The 20,096-nt window shown below is 47.4% G+C and overlaps 1 protein-coding gene across 5 annotated transcripts in view; it reads left to right on the forward strand.

Moving 5' to 3' along the window:
* LOC138528612 (uncharacterized) overlaps positions 1 to 20,096 on the forward strand; it is a 1,266,637-nt gene that overhangs the window by 659,554 nt on the left and 586,987 nt on the right. The window lies entirely within an intron of this gene.

Consider the following 20,096-nt stretch of genomic DNA (forward strand, 5'->3'; position numbering starts at 1 on the left):
TGAGGAGAACGCTTGGCTGGGGGGTGTGTAACCAGCAGTGTTTACTTAGAATGATGGGGAGTGTGCGGCGGATGTTGGTATGAGAACAGTTATACTGAATGGTGTCATAGTATCTCTGTGTTCTAGTTGAGTGGTGGTGGAAAGGAGAGAGTAAGCGTGGTGGTGTGATATGATGGGTTATTTGCTCTTTCAAACGTACTCTGCATTCCAAACCATACTATATACGTCACGCAATTCTATGCGCTCCAGTCCGTTCCATGCACTCCTATCCACCCCATGCACCCCAGTCTGCTCCACACACTCCGGTCCGCTCGACGCACTCATGTGCTCCAGTTCGTCATGCATGCTCCAGTCCGCCCCACGTACTCCAGTCTGCCCCACGCATGCACTCTTGTCTGCCCCACGCATGCACTCTTGTCTGCCCCACGCATGCACTCTTGTCTGCCCCACGCATGCACTCTTGTCTGCCCCACGCTTACACTCCTGTCAGCCTCATGCATGCACTCCTTTCCGCCACATGCACTTCTGTCAGCCACACACGCACTTCTGTCCGCCACAAGCACTCAAATGCGCTCTATTTACTCCGTTCCATTTCGTGTATTCTAAGTTGTTTTATGCACTCCGTCCACATATTTCGCCCATAACATCTTCATACTTCATCCTTTCCATCCACCTATTTCACCCGTTTCATCTACCTACGGCACCCGATCCCTCTACTTACGGCACCCGATCCATCCATATACGGCACCAGTTCTATCTACATATGTCAGCCGTTCCATCAACGTACATCACCCGTTCCATCCACGTCCGTACTGCATGCAATCTGCGCTCGTTCGTTCTACGTACTCATCCGCTCTACGCAACTTGTCCGCTATACGCAACACGTCCGTTCCGCTCTAGGCACTCGTTCGCTCTAGGCACTCGTCCGCTTTATGCACTCACACGCACTATGCATTCACCTGTTTTGCTCACTCACCTGCTCTACGCACTCATCCCCTCTACGCACTCATCCCCTCTACGCACCCCTTTTTTCATATGCACTCATTCGCTCATATGTACTCGTCTGCTGTATATACTTGTCGGCCCTACCCACTAGTCTGTTCTATGCAGTCCTCCACTCTACACATTCTTCCGCTCAGCTCATCCATCCCGCTCCGCTCATCCATCCGTTCCCCGCACTCATCCGTTCCACGCACTCAGCTCTGCATGCATTCCGCACTCATCCGTTCTACATGCTTATCACGCACTCACCCGGTCTATATAACTCATCCGCTCTAGGCATTTGTCCGCTTTATCCCCTCGCATGCACTACACCTTCATCTGCTCTACGCATTCACCCACCCTACGCATCACCTGCTTCCCGCACTCATCCGCTTCCCGAACTCACCAGCTCCCCGCGCGCATCCACACTCCACACTCATCTGCTCTTCGCACTCATCCGCACTCCGCACTCATCCTTTCCATCCACCTATTTCACCCGTTTCATCTACCTACGGCACCCGATCCATCCATATACGGCACTCGTTCTATCCACATATGTCAGCCGTTCCATCAACGTACATCACCCGTTCCATCCACGTCCGTACTGCATGCAATCTGCGCTCGTTCGTTCTACGTACTCATCCGCTCTACGCAACTTGTCCGCTCTACGCAACACGTCCGTTCCGTTCTAGGCACTCGTTCGCTCTAGGCACTCGTTCGCTCTAGGCACTCGTTCGCTCTAGGCACTCGTTCGCTCTAGGCACTCGTCCGCTTTATGCACTCACACGCACTATGCATTCACCTGTTTTGCTCACTCACCTGCTCTGCGCACTCATCCCCTCTACGCACTCATCCCCTCTACGCACCCCTTTTTTCATATGCACTCATTCGCTCATATGTACTCGTCTGCTGTATATACTTGTCGGCCCTACCCACTAGTCTGTTCTATGCAGTCCTCCACTCTACACATTCTTCCGCTCAGCTCATCCATCCCGCTCCGCTCATCCATCCGTTCCCCGCACTCATCCGTTCCACGCACTCATCAGCTCTGCATGCATTCCGCACTCATCCGTTCTACATGCTTATCACGCACTCACCCGGTCTATATAACTCATCCGCTCTAGGCATTTGTCTGCTTTATCCCCTCCCATGCACTACAACTTCATCTGCTCTACGCATTCACCCACCCTACGCAATCACCTGCTTCCCGCATTCATCCGCTTCCCGAACTCACCAGCTCCCCGCGCGCATCCACACTCCACACTCATCTGCTCTCCGCACTCATCCGCACTCCGCACTCATCCGCTCCCCGCACTCATCCGCTCCCCGCACTCATCCGCTCCCCGCACTCATCCGCTTTACGCACTTGTGCTTTCCATGCATTCGACAGCAATATGCACCCATCAGCATTATAAAGTCATTCGCTAATACGCAGTAATCCTGTTCTATATATTCATCTGCTCTCTTCATTCATCCGCTCTATACCCTCATCCGCTCTATACCCTCATCCGCTCTATGCCCTCATCCGCTCTATGCCCTCATCCGCTCTATGCACTCATCCGGTCTATGCAGTCATCCGCTCTATACACTCATCCGCTCTATACATTCGCCAGGTCTGCACATTCATCTGCTCCAGCGATCTACACACTCTCTGCACTTCCGTACTCATCCGCTATGCACACTCATGCACTCTACATACTCATCCGCTCTACATACTCATCTGTTCTACACATTCATCCAGTTTACGCTCATCCATTCTGCACATTCATCTGTTCTACGCACTCCTGCATTCTACTCGCTTCTCTGTATTTACGTACTCATCCGCTCTACACGCTCGTCCGCTCTACACACCCAACCGCTCTAGACACTCATCCGCTCAACATGTTCATCCATTATATACACTCATCCGATCTACATACTCATTCGAATTACACACTCATTCGAACTATATAGTCATCTGTTCTTCCACTCAGCGCATTCATCTGTTCCACATGCTTCATCCATTCTAACTATTTCATCCACGCCATTCACTTCGTTCACTCCTCATTCATTATGTCCATTTCAGGAGTTTAAATCTCTTTATTGTTTCCGTATGATTTATTCTTATTAACCACTTCACTGCTTTGATCTACTTTACTTGTTTAATTCTGTTTGTCCTTCTAGTTTATATTATGGCTTATTAGCTGTAAATTTCTCGCATCAGGAAGTTTGTTGGGTTTGTGTCATTGAGAGGCTGTTAGTCTGTTTGGGTTAGTTGGGTACGGGTTGGTTTTAGGGGAAGAGCCAGGTTTTCAGCAGTTGATGAGTTAAATCCCCAGTTAGGCGGATGTGGGGTAGGAGTGAGTTCCACAGCGTGGGGGCCAAGGCTGAGAAGAATGATCCGCCTAACTTGACTGAGTTTGTCTTAGGTATGACTAGGAGGCCGGCTGAGCTTGATCTTAGGGTGCGTGGGGGGTGATAGGGTTTTAGCTTGTCTTGAAGATATTGAGGTCCGGTTTTATGCAGTGCTCGATGGGAGATGCATAAGGTTTTGAAAGTCACCCTTCGGGCTATTGGAAGCCAGTGCAGCGTCTTAAGGGCTATGGAGATGTGGTCTCTTGGGCCGAGCCAAAGTAGCATTTTGGCTGCTGCGTTTTGTGACCTTTGGAGTTTATTCAGTTGGTACGTGTGGACCCCGAGGTATGGGGGGTTTGCGTGATCCAGTCTTGATATAACGATTGATAACGATTGATTGGACCGCAGAGAGTCTGTTGGGAAAGGAGAGATATGGAAAGATGCGCCTAAGGGTTTTAAGGTGGTAGTGGCAGGACTTTGAGACGTTGTTCACTTGACACGAGAGTGTTAGGTCAGAGTCACGGGTGTATCCAAGATTTTTCACTGAGTTGGAGGGGGTCGGTGAGTTGCCCATGGCGGATGGCCACGGTAGTGGGTGCGAAAGAAGTTCGGAGTTGCCACATACCATGATTTTGGAGGGGTTTAACAACAGGTGGCTTTGGGTCATCCAGAGTTCTATGTCAAGGAGTCTGGAGGTCAGGTCGGGAGTTGGGTTTTGAGTTCAGGAGTTTTAGAATTAGTTGAGTGTCGTCGGTGTAGTTGTAACACTGGATGTTGTGTGAACAAATTATTGGTGGGAGGGTGATCAAGTAGAGATTGAATAGGAAGGCGGATAGGCATGCTCCTGAGGGACTCCCGTGTCGACTCGTCGGGCTATAGGTTGTTATTTGTTACCTGTCTTTAAGGAATGAAGCTATCCATTTAAGAGCGGTTCCACAAATTCCTAGGGAGTGGAGGCGGTCTAGGAGGATTGAGTGATTGTGTCAGAGGTGGCGGATAGGTCAAGAAGGATTAGTGTGGCGCATCCCGCGGAGTCTGCCGTCATTTTAAGGTCATGCCAGATTGTTGTTAGGGTGGTTTCAGTTCCGTGACGGGCTCTGAAACCTGATTGTGCGGGGTCTAGGAGATTGTTGGCTTCGACAAAGGCATTTAGTTGGGAGTAGGCGGTTCGGTCAATGAGTTTGGCAAGGAACCTGGTGTTTGAGATGGGGTGGTAGTTTTTGGGCTCGAGAGGGTCGAGGGAAGGTTTTTTAATTAGAGGTTTTAATTAGAGGTTTGACATGAACCGTTTTGAATGCGTCGGGAAAGATTACAGAGGAAAGGAAGGCATTTATGGTGGATGTTGCGTGTTCTCCTGCGCAGGTGGAAGCAAACATTTCTTTGAGGGTTGTGGCTGGGCAAGGGTCCAGCGGTGGAAATTGCTCTGGTGATATTGGACTAAAGGATTTGAACGTTGGTTGCGTAAATCCATTCCTGCTTTCTGAAAAGGTAGTGTGACAGGTCAGAAATATGAGGCAGACAACTTTGTAAAAGAGTTTTCAACTTAAGCCATTTTATTAAAAAAACAGGTTGAATAAACGCTTCACTATCCCTACCCTGACTAGGATTTCCCTGCCTAAAATAAACTAATGGAAACACTGTAACAAAAGGATATCTGACCCTAACACTTGTACAACAAATATAGCAAAAAGGGAATATATGACAGTTCAATTCAGTAGTAATGTATAACATATGATCTGATTCACAGCAGGATCGATGTCTCTTCTCATAACCTGGGTGAGGTTACTTTCCCCTGATCTCATCAAGGGTTGTTCTCCGCAGTTCAAAGAAAACGAGGAAATCTGGTTCAGCACAATGTTCCAACCTGGAGCGTTACAAGTGCTGAATAGGATTACCACAATAAGTGATCTCATGCCCAAATAACCAGACAGACTCAAGGAAAATTGGCAAAATACTACTTTATTATCAGTTCAACAAAGTAGGGAAACCTGGCTAACAAACAGTTTGCAGTTCACATACTCTCAATGCATTTCGGTTACACAAAAGGTTTTATACCTCAACGTACGTCAGCTAAGACATCATACGACGTGGCTAACAGTAACAACCTACTGGCTGGAGGGATTGGTTAAGACAAACTTATATACCTATAGTTTATATCCATGTTAGTATCATCATTGGATGCCCCTTATCTAGTAGGTACGCCTTGAACTACCTCTAACTACGTAAAATACAGATACTAACATATTACCAGCATCGAATAGGCCTGTGCAAAAATGTATAGTCCATCATTGGGCTGGGAGAATAGTTCAGGGGCAACACGTTTGTCTTGGTTTTGAATTCCGGTCTCGTGCTTAGAAATTATATTAGGTGCTATTACTCTCCTTGACCTCTCGAGACTTGATTTCTCCATTCTGCATGTGCTTTCTGCATCTTTAATTGAACATACTTGGCACTCGCAACTATTCACTCCTTTACTTAATCTAAGAGAAATATGTCCTGCGTATCTAGCTTATCCTCTTCGACTCCTTTCAAGCCCTGCAGTTGCTTCTTGCTGTGGCATCCTTGATTCTGAGCCAAGCAAATACCCTTTGTTCTTGCACAAATCTGTACTCCTGTGCCTGTCGGCTATGCAGCTTTATTTTCCCTTCTTGAGGCTTCTCACTTACTATTATATGATTCTGACGTCCGTTTTCTCAATATGGCTGCTTTACTCTCGTTCTATTTCCTATTTTAGCAAGCGTCTGTGTTGTCTTATCTACCTTACGTTTCTGCGTATATACATTTCTGGAGCTTGTGGATCTACTTAGATCACATGCTCTGCATAGTCCGACATCTAGTGGAATTCACTGAGTATTACAAGAAACTTGAAAACGGACGTCGACAGGGCGTGTTTAGTAATACTATCCATAGTGTGACGTGTACTGTACCCATGGTCCTTCACGCGTCGAGGTCCCTCAGATTGTTTTTTCCCGCCATCGAAGTTGTTGCAAATGCTTAGTTCTCTTCCAGGCTGATGCCTTCGATTAACTAAAATTGTACTTGTAGACTTTCTTCCTTTCCTTTCTTGCTCACCTCGCTGCATGACTGCTCAACCACTCGATGGCTCCTGATGAACACCCACATCGTCGACGACTGATCGATCGACGACCAGACGGAGCCTCAGGCTTCGGCCCATTACAGTAGGGAGAGGTTCTTTATACTGACCTCTTTTTGGGAATGTTTATCCCATCATCCCCTTTCTTCTATTTTCGCCCATTTGCCCTTTTAAAATATAATGGACAAAACCCCATTTAAATTGTGCACCTCCTGCCACTGCAAATTACAGCGGAATGACACGCACCGAGTGTGCAATCATGTTCTCCCGAGGGATCACGACGAAAAGCATTGTAAATCCAGTCAGCTTTTCCGGCCTAAAACCATAAAGGATTGGCGGACGAAACGCTGGGCCGCTCACCCCATGCAGGCAGAGGCCTCCATAGACTGAAAGCGCTCATTGCCAAAAGACCAATCCAAAACTCAGAATAAATGGACACCCCCCCAGTAGGGAATGAGACTAGGAGAAAGATGGCGAGTGAAACAAAGTATGCTTTATATAATAGTAAAATTAGGCATGAAGTGGACTCTGCTGCTCCGAGTGCGATCTGCCATCAATACAGAAACATGACTTTTTAACAACAATAATCATCAATGATGACGATTTCTATAAGTGTTACATGGTGCCGCTTCATTGGCTCATTTGGCTAATACATTATATGCTATAAGGTGGCGGTGCGGCTTGATTGGCTGGAGCTGAACTTTTTGCTTCTTGTGGCATGTGGGTCAGCTGGGCTCATCTGGGAGGAGTGAAGGTCAGCCTGAGTCCACATCATTAGTCGTCTGACTAATCTAAGCTACACAGTACTTATTGGCATGCAGTGATTAATATAAGACATAAAAACTTTAGACAAAATATGCAGGGTCATCCATAAATTGTAGTAAAAGGCACACCTTCTCGACCTGGGCCTCAGTGCGGACAGGGGTACAACGGTCCATTTGCCTTATCTGTGAGTGCCCTCCTGTGATTTATTGACATGGCGCTTCATGGTTCAAACGAATGGATTGATAGGTGTTAGTACAGGGAGAATATATGATCCCTGTAGATTGGTTAAATGGGGGGCCATCTAGGGTGGCCCATGGGGATGGGTCCCACCGTCTGCTACATGAAAGAAACACAGGGGAGCAAGGGTTATACAGGCAATAATTCCTAAAGGCCGGGGGTTTGGAGGAGCTGGGGCAGGTTTGTGGAGACAGATGGGTTTCGCAAGCCAAGCTTCGGTCCGGTCTCACACAGGGCAATGATCTCGGAGGAAGAGAAGAAATACATTGTCAGTTTGCAACAATACGCATCCAAAAAGCTTCCGTGAGAACTGACTAGCCGCGGAGTCATACATGCCAACATTCAGATGCACCTGGGAGGGTGATTTCCACAGGGAAATCGGGAGATGCATATTTCCCCATAGGAATGCATTGGGGCTAGTTATTTTAGACGGGAGACAGTGAAAAATAGCTATATTTTTCACCAAAAAATTGGGAGTCTCCCGCCTAAATCGGGAGGGTTGGCATGTATGCGGAGTAGACGGGGGAGGAGGAGGTGGAGGTGAGCTGTACACAGCGCTGGGAGAAGGGAGAGATGGCTTATTAGAAATCACAATGTGGCCTAGTGAAAGAGGGAGTCAGGAATAATACAAAATGGAGTCTGGGGACGTACGGAATGGAGTTTGTGTCATGCAATGGTTTCCAAGCTCCGTCTCCAGAAGCCTGGACCCAGGGACGTCTCCAGCAATTGAATGAGCATAACTTTCACTTCGGAGGGCGGTCAAAAGGATGTAGGGGGGTCAAAAGGACCCTTCCTCCATTATAAGAAGTAACAGAAGACTGTAGCGTGGTCAGTTACGGTGTCATGAGCGACGCAGAGGGCGAACAGGGTCTGTCGGAAACCCCAAGTACGGGCCCCCAACTCCGAGAAGCAGGCTAAGGCACACACAAACTCACTAAGGACATACCCCACGGCTAACTCTCGGCGGCATCGACGAGCGTAGAGGCCCATGCAGTGACTGGGGATAAAGCCTCAGGTTCCTCACTGTCCTCTGGGCAATTGCGCACGCTTTCGTCTCCTGTCAGTTCCCAAAAACCAAAAGCGAAGGTCGGTTCAGACACTGCATATAAAACGGCCCTCCTTTCGCGTGCTGAAGAACAGGCGGTGAAAGGCATTTCGACGTCTCCAAAGAAAACGAAACAAAAATACAAGCAATAATTAAGAAATCCGTCAGTGCTTCATTACTTAAATCAAGGTTGCAGAAAAAACACAAGGTTTCGATGCACTTGACCCCAAAGAACATCCAGACAGACTTTTCTAACCCCGTAGACTAAATCTGTGGGGCTATTCGCCATAAAGATACCACTCCCTCCCAGGCCCCTTTCATTTCAGGCTTCCCGCCCTCATGCCATTTTACACCAGAACAATTTAATAACATTTTGGGGAGAATGTCCTGTTTCTTGGACTTCATGGACAACGCCCGACCAATTGACAGTTCTTAGCGACGCCTTACAGCCAGGGGCATCAGCCGAGCCACCCCCTGCCAAAAAGTCTCGCCTTGAGCCACAGCCATGCACCTCTGCTCTAGACACTCCGGCCTCTGCATCCTACACATCTCAATACCAAGACCCCTCTCAGGACTCATATTATGACGAACAAGCAGACCCAGGGTCTCAGGGGGACCTCTATAGCCAAGACCAGCTTTACGTCGATGATTATGATGACATTTATATAGTACAGTCGCCAGACCATCAGGACCAGCCGGTAGCAGATTCACCGGTTGACAACCAGCTCAAGTAAAACGAACTGCTACTAAAGGCAGTGCAACATTTCAATATCAACACTCTGGAAACACAGGTCGACAAAGACTTTGTGGAAGAAATCCTGGGGGACAAGAAGTCCGCCACCGAGTTTATACCCCTCCTACATTCATTCCAGAGACATATCCAACCATCCCTACTAACGCCTCATTTTACGAGGGCGGTCAACCCGAGGATAGAGATGTTTTTCAGACCTGCGCCCACTGACCTCTTGTATTTTAGGGGCCAGCTCAGACCAGATTACCTAGTGGTCACCACCACCAGAAAAAGGGTAGGCACTCCCCTGGCATCGGCAGAAGCCCCGCCAGACAAGCACCTCCTGTGCAGCATAACAGACAAGACGTGATAACTATACTACACTGTGAGCTAGTTACGACTGCCACAAATGGGATGAGTTGGAATGCCAGATAGAAACTGTACCAGAACCACTAAAGGATCAACTGTTTAAAACTATCTCAGAGGGCAAACAAATCTCGTACTGCATCCTGAAGAACAATCTTGATGCGGGGGATAACGCAGGATGCATTATAGTGCAGCGAATGCACATTAAGCGGCATGTCTGGCTTAGACAGTCAGGATTTAAGCTAGAGACTCAAACAACCCTCTTAAACATGCCAGTGGAGCCAATTGCATTATTCGGGAAGGCCGTAGAGGACTCCATCAAGAGTGCCAAGGAGGAGTATGACACTCTTAAATCCCTTGGGCAGTTAACTAACAGACCTTATTCCCAACGGGTTCCCCAAACTAGATTTTGGGCCCAGGGTGTACAGTGCTCCTCAGGCTACTCTCAGGGAGGACACTCCTCGTCCTGGGGCCAGTCACAAGGCCAAGGTTGCTCATCCAACTTTCAAAGAGGGATTACAAGGGGCAGAACCTTACTTGGGAGATGCTCAGCCCCTCCCCAACAATACCACACCATTTCAGGTCCCCTCCCATGCCACGCCAGTAGGAGGCTGAATCACTGAATTCACCCACGCATGGGAGGCGATAACATCGGACAAGTGGGTGTTGTTCACCATTGCAGGCGGCTATTGTATCGAGCTAGTACAAAGACCACCCTACTGCCCGCCGAGACTAAAGAAGATGACAGCAGAAGAGAAAGGAATACTGCTGAAGGAAATAAGGGCACTACTCCACAAGGACACCATAGAGATCATTCCGGCAAACGAGGTAAACAACGGTATTTATTCAACGTACTTGCTTGTGCCAAAGAAAGACCTTACCATTCGCCCAGTAATAGATCCACAAGAGTTTCGTATGACCACGCTCCAGGAGGTAATCCTCTTCTGAAATGGGGGGACTAAATGGCAACGCTGGATATGAAAGATGCATACTTTCGTATTTCAATGCACTCTGCTCACAGAAAGTACCTGCGTTTCAGGATGGCAGGAGTAAACTACCAGTTCAAAGTACTCCCATTCGGCATCGCCTCAGCATCAAGAGTATTCACAAAAGTGCTTGCAGAAGTGGCATTACACCTGCACAGAAGGTCCATCCCAGTATACCCTTATCTGGACGACTGGCTAATCAATGGGGAATCTCCTCAAATTTGCAGATTAAATATGCAAAAAACAATACATCTTCTCTTCAATCTGGGTTTCTCCATCAACGAGAAGAAATCAAGTCTAGTCCCCAGCAAAATAAAACAGTTTCTAGAGGCTATCCTAAACACAAAAGAGGAGCTGGCATTCCCCTCAAATGAGAGAGTACAAAATATGCGGTTGCAGGTACCTCACTACAAGGTTGTTCGTCAGATAATTGTACGCAAAGCAATGCGCTTGCTCAGGATGATGGCATTCATTTGGTTCCACATGCGTGCCTGTGCATGCGTTCAGTGCAGGAATGGTAAGCAAAATAGTAGTCTCAGGCAAGTGGACAATGGGACGATCTAGTGGTTAACCCTTGTTTAGGCTCTTCGCTGGTGGTCCAAGTACAACCTGTTACAAGGAAAACCATTTCGCGCTCCACCATTACAAGCGATCCTAACTACAGACGCCTCACTCATTGGGGACTCACTTCCTTCACCACGCCCACGGCCAGTGGACACACGCTACTGCCCAAAGACATATCAACTTCCTAGAGCTCTTGGCAGTCCTCAAGGCTCATTAGGCCTTTCAGCAACATCTCATGGGTCAAACAGTGCAGGTCCTCACAGACAGCACCACGCCCATGTTCTATCTGAACATGCAGTGAGGCACACAGTCTGTTCAAGCTATCCCAAAAAATATGAAAGTAGGCACTCAAGCGGAACATGTTCCTAACATCTCAACATGTTCCAGGGGAACTCAATTCTCTGACAGACTCTCTAAGCAGACACCCTCTACCAGAAGAACATGAGTGGCAACTCGACAGAGATATCCTAGACAGAATATACTCACTATGACTAAACTTGTTTGCCACACACCTAAACGCACAATGGCCAGACTTTGTGTCTAGTTTTTCCCAACCAGGATCCAAGGGGAACGCCCTGTGGATGAACTGGTCAGGGAAATTTGCTTACACTTTTCCACCGACACCAATCCTGAGCAATATAGTGCACATGATGCACCTTGAATAGGTAACCTTGATCCTGGTTGCTCCTATTTGGGCGAGTCAGGCTTGGTTTCCACATCTGCTAAAACTGGCGATGTGCGACCCAATCAAGCTCCCGTGCCCACAAAACATGTTGACGCAACATAAAGGAGCACCCTCCACCCATGCCCACAATAAATTAACTTGGCAGCTTGGCTCCTGAAGTCATAGCGTTTGGCCACTTGAACCTTCCACAAAGGTGTATGGATATCCTTACAGAGGCACGAAACCCCAACACCAGGCACTGCTACTTTGATAAGTGGAAAAGATTTGTCATATGGTGTGCATCACAATCACTAAGCACATTTGAATGTTCTCCAGCTAACATTCTGACATTCTACACTACGTGCTTTACTTACCAGACTCCGGCCTCGTATTTATTTCCTTAAAGGATCATCTGGCGGTAAAGAGGCTATACCCCCCAATTTCCAATCCTCCCCCGGGTTGGGATCTCAATGTTGTGCTCTCCAAACTCATGGGGCCACCCTTTGAGCCTATGCACAAGGCCAGCCTAAATCATTTTACCTATAAAACTGCATTCCTGGTAGCTATTACCTCCATAAAACGAGTCAGTGAGCTACAGGCTTTGTCTGTACAAGACCCCTTTTTCATTATACACAAGGACAAGGTTGTCCTCCGAACACATCCTTGGTTCTCACTTAAGTTCATTTCAAAGTTCCATGTAAAACAATCCATAGAACTTCCTACCTTCTTTCAAAATCCATCAAACTCAGCAGAAAGAAGCCTCCATACACTTGATGAATGGAGGGCAGTCTTGTACTATGTGAACAAAACACAACCCCTCAGGAAAACAGACCAACTCTTTATTTGTATTTCGCCTGGTAGAGAAGGCGATCAAATATCAAAGAACGTCATCTCCAGATGGATAGTCAAGTGCATACAGCTATGCCATTCCCTATCCAAGAATGTTATACCCTTTAAACCAAGAGCACACTCTACCAGAGGTACAATAGCTACCTTAGCTTTCATTGCAAACGTCCCTCTGGACACATCTGCAAGGCTGCTACATGGAGCTCCATCCATACATTCACACAACATTATTGCATTGACACACACTCTAAAGCAGATTCACAGGTGGGACAAGCTGTCCTAAAACATCTCTTTGCCGCTGTACCTTCAAACTTCCCACCTCCTTCTCCAGTTACTGCTCGCTAATCTATGCAGATCCACAAGTTCCAGAAGGGATACATTACTCACTGTAATCGTATTTCTGGTGCTTGAATCTGCTTAGATTCACATGCGCCCCTCTACTGGAGTAGAAGGTGCATAGATGTTTTCTGGGTTCTCACTGTTTCTGCTTTATCACATTTGTACTCATGCTACACTTCATGCAACCTCATGTCAGAAACAAACAATCTGAGGGACCTTGACGCGTGTAGGACCATGGGTACAGTACACGGCACACTAGGGATAGTATTACTAAACAAACACGCCCTGTCGACATCCGTTTTCGAGTTTCAAAAACAAATCTTGTAATACTCTGCGACTTCCACTAGCAGTAGGACTATGCAGAGCATGTGAATCTAAGCAGATACAAGAACCAGAAATATGATTATGGTGAGTAATGTTTCCCTTGTTATATCTCTTGTCACTTATCTTCTCAGTGTATATGGTCTTCTTTATATTCACATATGTTTACTTTGTTACTTCAGTCACATAATCATTCTTTAGATATCCATACATCAAATTCAGTGCGATCACCTATCTTTTCGCTTTAGTGGCGTCATTTTACATCTGTCAGACTTTACCTATAGTTCTTCTATGTCCAGTGATGTCTGCAGGCTCATCGCCATTGCATCAGTTCGAGGGTGCATTTGATATGGTTTTCTTAGCACATAACCTCTCTCATACCTTCGATTTGGTATTGAGATGATAACAGGTGTCATGCAAAGTGTTTTCTTGCTGTTCTTCCTATAAAACGGAGGTGAGGGGTGGGCTCTTTAAATGATGTGTACATCTGCCTCTCTACATTCCCCCCTCTGGTCAAGTCCTGTACCACCTCCTCAATTTTCCTCACCTTTTCTTTACACTGTGGGTTCTTCGGAATCCATATCTTTGTAACCCTGCTTAGATCACCTGCATTCTTTATATGATCATCTACACTCCAGGTCATATGGCAACACCCCCCAGTTGGTGCACAGAACACCCAACGTCCCACATAGTTCTTATGGTCCTTGGGATAATAAAACCTAGTTCATGGGGGTGCCATAGAGCTTCCCTTCAGGTGCTCACGGGTGGTGTTCTCGGTCTATGTGTGTTGGTCAGTCGCAGCATTCACATTGATTATTATCTTCATCCCAACAGCTTTCTTCGCTGTCTTCTTACATTGTCCTATGATTATTCTTATAGGACAGAATCCCAGCAACCCTGACACTAGTATTTCTCCCAACATTTTGAAGGCATTCGCCAGCCAGATTAGAACCCATGATAACCGATATGAAAACCAATCTTCGTCTTCCCTTTCCTCTACTTTTTTCACCATTTACATATGCAGGGTTGACAACAGTGTTATAGCTTCTATCAGGTCACACTCTTAAGAAGATACAGGACGTTGGTAATGGGTTGATAGGGGAGGCGTGGCCAGGACTCATGCAGTACGGACGTGACTTGCATGTGCTCCCACTAAGATCCTATGACAAGATCCTGTTTGCGGTACTACACGGCAGTCTTGACAATCCAAATGACCCTGAGAAGTGGACTACAGCTTAAATAACTATTTGAGTATGTGTCCGACAGAAATCAGTGCTTGGGAATGGAGAGAGGCAAGTAATGGGCCTCGAGAACAAAGACCCAAGATGGTGGCCAGGTCGCGCAAGTGAAAGCGAAAGGGAAAGGATAGATGCCCCTGCTGCCATAGTGGGACGGGCAGTTTTCGGCCGGGCACCAGGACTGGAGGAATCGCTAGGCTCTCTGGTTTGGGTGACCCAGAGGAGGTGTATGTCAGGTCACACAGGAATTGGAGCTTGTGCGAAGTACTGCTGAGGGCACAGATCGAGAAGGAGGGAGCAGAGGAAAGCTACGCAGCCCCCCGGCTGATCCTTCTTTGGAGCTGGGGCGGGACGAGGAAGGCCGGAGGCTGGTGAGCGTGGCGGTGCTGGGGATCTGTAGATTGAGGCAGCATGCTGGATGGAATTAGCCTGGATCGCAGGGGCAGAAAGACAAGGTACTTGGGATGGCGCCACTTTGTAAGCAGCAGCGTTGGGGAAGGTGCGGGGCTTGCACTGGGTGCAGCGCTTGCTGTAGCAGAGGCCGATAACTATGGGCCACAGGCACTTTGTCTTTGGTGCGGTTGCCCCTGCCCTCCACACGCCATCAAAGCGCCCCTTCAAGGTGACTGCCGTGGGGCAATGAGACTTGTCCTGCAGGCATATTTAATTCGAATGGCAATTGCACACCCTGAAGTCAATTTGACTGGACTTGAGACTGTCTTTGAGCTCAGTATTAAACATTGCAAATGGAGTGTACCTCCAAACATATGGTACCAGAATGCCCGAGTTGCAGTTTTGCCCTGATGTGCAGGGGGTGACAACTCAAAATAGGGGTCCACCAGGAGACTAGTGACATGCTCTTTGCATTCTGGATTGAGGTCTGCATTTGGCGTTCCTTGACAGCTGACCATAGACCTGTTTTTTTCATTGTTAGGGCTGCTGCTACATCGTACGCACATCACTATACTATACTATACTGCCTGGGGTGCTGCGTGCCTTCATTGATATTTCTCCAACTAAGAACAAACACAAAATCTCTATCATGGAATCCTTTCTACCAAAACCCAGGCTAGGGCCCAGGCGCTGCAACTGGACCTGCAGGAAGACAAAGGGCCTCATTACGACCCAGGCGGTAAGTTACCGCCTGGGCCGTGACTTTACCACCATGGCGTAAACTATGTTTACGCCATGGTGGTTGGCAGACTTACCGCCCCATTCCGAGTTTGGCGGGGCGGTAAGTCCCCAATCCCCATTTACCCTTCCCCATTCCCATTTTTGCCCCATAGGGCATAATGGGAGTGGGGAAGGCGTTAATTACGCCACCGTAAATTACGGTGGCGTAATTAACTCCATGGTCCCTTAGCGCCATGGATTTTAACACCTGCTAAAAGCAGGTGTTAAATCCGCCATGGCGCTAAGGGACCTCGTACTCAGGCGGTAAGGGTCGGCGCCGTTTACGGCGCCGTAAACCCCTTACCGCCTGAGTTGTAATGAGGGCCAAAGTATTGTCAGCTATAGCAGCCCTGAGATCCTCTCTTGAGAACAAAATAGAAGAAGTAAAAGTGGACGTGCAACTCCTCCATTAGGTTGTGCTATCCTTGGCAGAGAGAGTGACAACAACGGAATCGTTATTGAAAGACACTGCTACTACCACTAACAATCTGGTCTCCCGGATGAAGACACTGGAGTCTAGAAATGCTCATTTGGAACAAATGGCGAGGACTCAGAGGGACGATCTCGCAGGAACAAAGTGCGAGTACTAGGGATACCGGAAGGCACTGAGGGACGGGAGGCAACAACCTACATGGAGAACCTGCTACTACAAGAAATGGGTCCTGGTAAATTGTTGCAGGGGTGTGTAGTCGAACGAGCGCACTGGTCCCTCCAAAAGAGGCTCCCGCCTGGTTCATATCCCTGGCCCTTCATAGCACTAATATTGAATTTCAGAGACCGGGAGGTGATACTCCAGTTTTCAAGAGAGGGGGGTAAGATACAGAGGGGCAGCTCCAACATTGCTATGTATCCTGACTATACCCCTCTAGTACAACATCAGAGGAATACATTTGTGCCAGTCAAGGCAAGGCTCTGCCAATTAGGACTCAAGTAGATGCTTATGTATCCAGCACGGCTAAAGGTACTGTATGGTGGCATGGCCCTTTTCTTTGAGAGTCCAGAGGCCGTGACTTTGTGGATGGAGCACAATAATTTAGAGCCCAAAGGAGACATGGATGATTAGAGTGATGGCATGAACTTTAGACACTACTGAACATATATATGTTGCAGGAACAAGCGCAACTAGAAAGAAGATACTGGGTTGATAGACACATGGACATGAACCTACATTTACTGTTTTGTTTACTGCCAGCATTGTCTCCCACTGAGTGATACTTGGAACACCCCTGTCCAGATGGACATTCGGCTTCGATTTGTTGCCTTCTTTATAACCTGGTACCGGATTGCTTTGGCATGCTTGGAAGGTACTGGGGTGTCTGAACAGAGTCACTCTGTTGGGCACTGTTCATACCCCACGTTCAGGGGTTTGTTGTTGTTTTGTTTGTTGTATCCAACGTATGGTAAAGGGCTTGCGACACAACTCGTAGACTGCTGGGGGATTAGAATTGGGAGTAACATGTCACCCCATGTTACTGTGGTTACTTTGCATGGGCTGGACACGGATGAGTGGGCACCATGTGGATGCTATTGGTCGCCCAACTGTATTAATGCTATCCAGGGGGGTGGCTGCACAAGGACGTCAGTAATTGACCATGGCACAAATTAAAATTCTGACCTGGAATGTCAGGGGCTTAGGAACAGACACACGCCGCAACAGAGTGAAATCCTACTTCAATTGCAAAAAGATTTCCATTGCACCCCTACAAGAAACCCACATGATGGCCGATGAACAAGAGGCCATTATAAGCCTATGCTGGGGTGGGACTGGATATGGTGCCACGTACTCTAAATTTGCTAGAGGGGTCCTCATATGGATAGCCGCTCAAGTGCCGTTCCAATTGTTAGACCTCGACAGGGACAGGGAGGACCACTATATAATCCTTAGGGGATATCTTGGCAACTGAAAAATATCGATTGTAAACTCCTATTTCCTCACCTACACGATACCGGCCGATATTTGGGTGTTATATACATATATTGCCTCGAAAAGAGATGTTTTTTTCATATTGGAAGGTGATTTCTACTATGTGCGAGACGCAATGCTAGATAGATCCATACCCACCTGGGGTGGCTCACGCCCTAAATGAAGTAGTGTCTGATTTAGATCTGGTAGATGTCTGGAGGGAATTGCACCCAGTTGTTAGGGGTTACTCATTTTACTCATCAGCGCATAGGCTCCATACTAGAATTGACTACATATTTGTGGGAGTGGGACAGCCTGCTGAAATTGTTGACGTTGAATTTGCAGGTCGCACAGTGTCAGACCACTCCCTCTTGATAGTCAATGGAACAACGGGACGCCTAGGCATCCCATTCCTACGTGGCGAATGCCTGAGGAAGTTCTGTCTGATTCCCTATTCAGGGAACATTTTAGGACAACATTGGTCACCTACCTGGATGACAATGTTGGGAGCGTAGACAGCTGGGGGGTAATATGGGAAGCCCTGAAGGTGGTGATTAGAAGGGATGTTATGGCTGGTCCAGGGGGCATACACAGGAAGCTGAAGGAGGACTTCGAAGTGCTGGAGGGAAAAATAGCTATACTTGAGACTCAGTTTGGCTGAGGGGGAGCTTAAGGGGATGAGATCTCAAAGTCTACTGGCACGGGAGAGGCTGGAGAAGTTTGACTACGCTACCCGAATGGCACGGGCGCACACAAAAGGGGATAAAGGTGGGAAATAGCTGGCATGGTTGTTCAGAAGGGAGCAATCTAGACCCTTGATCATGCTCCTACATGACTAATGCGGGGCCCCATGCTGAGCCCAAGCGTCAATTAACAATATTTTCGCAACATATTATGCAAATTTGTATTGACAGGACTTGTGTATACCCACTGAGGACATGGTTGAGATTTTCGCACAGATCTAACTCCCAAAACTTACTAGCGGTCCGAAAGATCTATTGGATTCTCCCTTATCTGTGGAAGAGCTGGGGGTAGCGATTGCGTTCCTCTCTGCGGGCAAGATGCCCGGATGCGATGGCATCCCGGCAGAAATGTACAAAACATACTGTGCCACCTTGGTCCCGACACTACTTAAGGTTTTTGAGGAGGATTTTGACAAAGGTATACTTGCGCCCCTCATGCGAGAAACGTTGGTGGTGCCTATCCTTAAACCTGGAAAACCTGCAGAGCAGTGTGATTCTTACCGTCCCCTAGCCATGCTAAATTATGATGTTAAAATATTGACCCTGTATTAGCCATACGTCTCCGCACATGTATCTCATCGTTGATACATACTGACCAAAATGGGTTTGTACCTGGTCGAAACACTACACTGATCCTACGTAGTCTACAACACATTATTGATCAAACGAACACCTGCACTGAGCACTACGTTGTGGCATCATTAGACACGGTCAAAACCTTTGATTCAGCATAATGGGAGTGGATAGATGTGGCATTGCAGAATTTTGGGTTTGGAGCGGGATTAGTTTGATGGGTGGAACTCCTGTACACCTCCCCTACGGCTAGATTAAGATCAGGCAGGCAGACATCCGAAAAGTGGAATATACAAAGAGGAACGAGACGGGGATGCCCACTCTCGCTCATGCTTTAGCATTGGAACCTTTGGCGGTATATTTAAGTCAGTAATATCTAGCGGTGGGAATCAAATTTGGTGGATAGGCACACCTCATATCGTTGTATGCGGACAATGTCTTGCTTTATCTATGTGAACCACAACATAATCTACAGATGATATTAGATGTCTTACATGATTTTGCCAGGGAAATCTGTGATTTCCTTCAATAAACAGAAGTCTTGCCTTTTCCCCCTGGCAGGATTGTGTAGTGGGACCGCAGCGTCTTTACCAGAATGCGGACTGAAATGGGAGCCACATTCCTTTAAATATCTGGGATTACATATAGTACATTCACCAAAGGAAATGCACACGTTTAACACCACGGGCAGGGTGGTAGAGGGCGTGAAGAAGTCAATGACATTCTGGGCTGGGTGTCCCTTTTCTCTCGTGGGCTGGATTGCTATCACTAAAATGATTGTTCTCCCCAGATTTGTGTACAGTTTTACCAATGTTCATTTCTACATCAACGCTACTTTTTTCGAGAACTTGATGCCATGCTTCGAGACATGCTGTGGGGCATAAAAAGGCACAGACTGGCACTTAATGTTCTAGCTTTACCCTATAGGGAAGGTGGAGCACAACTTCCAATGTTTGAACTTTATTATCTGGTGGCTCAGCTAAGTTTTGTCGTAAAATGGTTATCGGATGCGTTTACGTCTGAACACAAACTACTTCACACACTGGTGAGACCGGCATGGCTTAAAGACGTCTTGGGGCTTCCGACAAGTCGAACTGACCCTCTGCCACTGATCTTATGATTAGGAAGACAGATTTGGGTTAGAACCTTAAAAGTACTTTGGCTACAGCATCCTTATTCACCCAATGTTCTGAT

This window comes from Ambystoma mexicanum, chromosome 7q (assembly GCF_040938575.1).
Source record: "Ambystoma mexicanum isolate Mex_15411 chromosome 7q, UKY_AmexF1_1, whole genome shotgun sequence".
Taxonomy (NCBI): Eukaryota; Metazoa; Chordata; class Amphibia; order Caudata; family Ambystomatidae; genus Ambystoma; species Ambystoma mexicanum.